Genomic DNA, 4,152 nt, shown 5'->3' with positions numbered 1-4,152 from the left:
CTCTCTCTCTCTCTCTCTCTCTCTCTCTCTCTCTCTCTCTCTCTCTCTCTCTCTCTCGCTCTGTCTGTCTCATCCTCGCACTCTTTGTATGTTTTTCACCTCATATACCAAAATTCTATATTTTCTTATTAACTGGCTGTTAGTGTTTAAATGTGAAATATCCCCCCAGGGTGTATGTTAAAAAAGTTGATCCCTGCAGATGGCAGTGTTTCAGGAGGTGAAGCTTATTTGGAGAAAGCTGGTCATACTGAGGTGAAGCTTTTGGCCTGTGCTTTATTCCAGCAAGAGGCCTCTGTCCGCTAGTTATAAAAATGTAAGCAAGCTGTTTCACAAGCTCCCACCAGGCATTCCCCAACCTGATGAATGGTATCCCTGAACCTTGAGCCTAAATGAACCTCTCTTCTCTGAGTTTCCTACCGGTCACTTGAAAGTGATCCAGGAGTTTTGTATGTTCTCATAATTGCTGTTGAATTAAATGCTATAAAGGGGAAATTCATCCATAGTAAACGCACATTGGAAATTATGTTATGTAGCTTTATACACTATTTGGCATTTTCTAAAAAGAATGTTTTATATTATCTATGAAAATACAATTATAAATCAAAACAAAATAAAAACTCATTGTAATCATGCTACCTGAAAACAATTACAAAAACATACTCTATCTTATGATTGGTCTTTCATATTTACAAAATGGTTGTGTATAATAAAAATCCCAAAGGAGACTGAATTTTGTAATTTCTTGCCTCTTCTAAGAACCTCAGAAATTTTCTTCCCATTTTAATTTTTCACAAGCAGAGAAGTGAGCACACTCTGGTCCCCCTTGTTTTGGAAACTTGGATTGTATTACCATCTTTTACTATAATCCTTACACCAGCAGTTTCATATTGCATTACAAGATTATGAAATCCATACTTTTAAAATGCTTAAACCAACTCCCATTTGCACAAAAATTCCTGAGTTTGGATCATTTATCCAAACCTTTTTTTTTTCTCAAAAATAGCTGATCTATGACCTGATTTGAATAGTGATAATCTCAAAGATGCACATACCCATGGTTGATAATGAATGTACAAAACAAAATGTCTTTGCTATCAGCTGTGAGGTGGGGATTGTTTGTAGCAAAACCATAAGTTAATCCTAAAGACAAATGGAAGTTGGGACATACATTAATGTGGCAGTTGCTCATATCCAAGAGGCACAATGAGAGGCATGTACTGTTCAACCCTATGATAATTAATCTCAGAAATTAACTTGACTGGATATGGGATCAAATAAGATATATGCCTTCAGATGTGTCTGTGAGAGTTACATCCAGAAAGGATTGAGTAGACCAAAACCTTTCCAGGAATGGGCAGTGGCTCAGATACGGAAAGGGTTAAGGAGAGTTTATTGATGGTTTTCCTGCCCCTTTACCCCCTGCTTGTGAGTGCATCTACTCTGTTGCAGCGTCTGCTGTTGTCAGCCTTCGGTGACACTGGAACCTACCTTGTTCAACCTCCAGTGGTCTCATCAGTAGCTTTCCAGAAAGACTCCTGAACTTTGGTAGCACATCAGGACTATTGACTTGTCCAGCCTTATAAGGAACTGAGGAACTGCCAGGCTCCAGAGTGTAGACAGCCATCTTTGGAGTACACAGGTCTTGTATAAAGATTAATAAATTTATTAGATTAGATTAATAAATCTCAGTGATATATATTCAGTCACTTCTCTTTTCTTCAAAAATGCTGATGAAAACAAAGGACTGTTTGCAGTGGCAATATTGATGAAGGAAGAGTTGTATCATAAACAGACTCTGAAAGGTAAACAAACATAAGCCCTCAAGTTTACAATCTATACAAATAGTGAAAATTGATTGATTGCTATACAACATGCTAGATACTGTGACTGTAACCTAATGACCTACTGTAACGACCAAATAAAAATAAAAATGAGGACCTGCGTATAATTCAATCCCTACTAAAATTATAATGAGAAATAGTAATGAACTAAATAAGTACACATATACTTGTATAACCAGAACTCTCATTAAGAATTTTTAAAAATCAAAATAGCATAAAACTGTAAAATAGCTAGGCCTCAAATGAATTTCAAAGTCCAGGAAGATCTGAAAGGAAAGCCTTTGATGTTGGGCACACTAACTTACTCCTCTCATCACACTCCTTGGATATAGAAGCAGGAAAATCAGAAAGTTCTAGGCTAGCCTGGGCTTCCAGAGACAATGTCTCAAACATTTAAATATATTTTAAAGATGAGCATATGAATTGAGCTCTAAAAGAAGACTTGCAGTTGAAAATCCTGTGTGAATTCCAAGTCGAAGTAACTGGGTATAGCAAGTATTACAAACAGAGAACACACATCAGGGCTCTGAGTCAAGAGTAACAAAGTCTGTTTGTAGAAACTGTAATAAATCCCAGACAGTTTCGAACAAAATTGCTTGGTTATAGATGCCACTAAGAGCATGTATACACAGATCAGGGAAAGACATCTAGCTCATCAGGATTTAAAAAACTAGATGAGCTAACTCTAATAAAGCAAGTGGCTCGGGGCTGGGCACAGAATAAAATCCTAAGTATAAAATTGTAAGTATTGTTCTTGTTGTCTTTTCCCCTCACCGTAGCTGTCATGGATCTCTGCACACGGAATAATTTTCATCTCATCTGAAAACATGCAGGGACATCACCTCTGACTGTGTGATGATATTTTGGATATGTTTTATCATATTGTAATGTTAAAGGCCAGATGTTAATCTTTCCAATCAAAGTCTATAGGAAACATACCAGTATGATCATGGTAGACTCATAAGACATGTCGCTCAGCTCTTGGGAGCACGAGGAAGACGGTTGTGTGTTTGTAGACAGCATGTGCTATAGGATGAGGACAACCTGAGCTATAAAGTGAGACATTACTTCAAAAGGAGAAGAAAAATGTGAGTAGTGGACCATTTGTAAACATAAAATTTTTACTAATGTTTTAATATGTATTCTTACAGTAAGTTATTGTATATATGTACATGTAATAATATACATATCCATCACCACAGTCTGTTTCAGAACAGTCACCCTCTCAAAGTCCCAGAGGGCCTCTCCCAGGGTACCATCTGATGAGTAAGTCCTACCCCACGTCTCTCCCACTAACAGCCCATCTACTAGTCTACTTTCTGTCTGCATGGACTTGCAAGTTCTGGGCATTTTACACAAATGGAATCAAGTTAGATAGAGTTTGGGGACTTGCTTTCTTCGATCAGCATGATGTTTTCATGTATCAGTTCAAATGTACCTCCATGTATATATCTATCATGTTTTACTGAACCATTTATCATATGATGAATATTCCAACTGTTATCTATATTTAGCTGTTAGGAATAATGCTGCCACTCCCAGGGATGGCAGAGAACACAGGCCTCTAATCCATGAACTTGAGAAGCAGAAGCAAAAGAATCTCTGTAAGTTTGAGGTCAGCCTTGTCTATATAGTGAGTTCTAGGACAGCTAGAGCTACATAGAGAGAAGCAGCCTCAAAATGAAAAAGAAAGAAAAGAGATCAAAAGAAATAATGCTTCTAGGAACACTCATGTGCACGTTTCTGGGTGAGTACGTACTTCCATATCACAATTAATTCAAAGAATAGAATGGTTAGGTCTTTTGTCAGCTCTGTGCTTAAGAATGTGGGCATAGGCCAGTTAGTTGAGCAATTGTTGTATTATTCACATTTACATCAGCAATGTATGAAAGTTCTAGTTTCTTTACTACTTTTTAAATTAAGTTTTCATTACACATGCTTTTTCCTTGCTTTGTAAGCTATACAAATGCTTTTTAAATTAAGTTTTCATTACACATGTTTTTTCCTTGCTTTGTAAGCTATACAAATGCTTTTTCCTTTAGAAGACTCATTTCAATATCTGACATAGTTTTTTCAAGCTGCCATAACAAAATACTGCCTAGTACACAGTTAATCATCGGAGCTATGTTTTCTCAGAGTTCTGTAAGCTAGAGGGTCTAGAGTCAAGGTTCCAGCAGGGTGTCTGGTGTGGCCTTTTGTTCTGGCTTGCTTTGCCCTTGGATGGCTTTTCTTGTGACCATGTCAAGATCTGGACAAGCTCTGGTCTCTCCAGCTTTTGTTATAGTCTCCAAACCCATCTAATGAGCTTCCC

The sequence above is a fragment of the Mus pahari genome, chromosome 11, assembly GCF_900095145.1.
Source record: "Mus pahari chromosome 11, PAHARI_EIJ_v1.1, whole genome shotgun sequence".
Taxonomy (NCBI): Eukaryota; Metazoa; Chordata; class Mammalia; order Rodentia; family Muridae; genus Mus; species Mus pahari.
Note: the sequence above shows the minus strand (reverse complement) of the source record.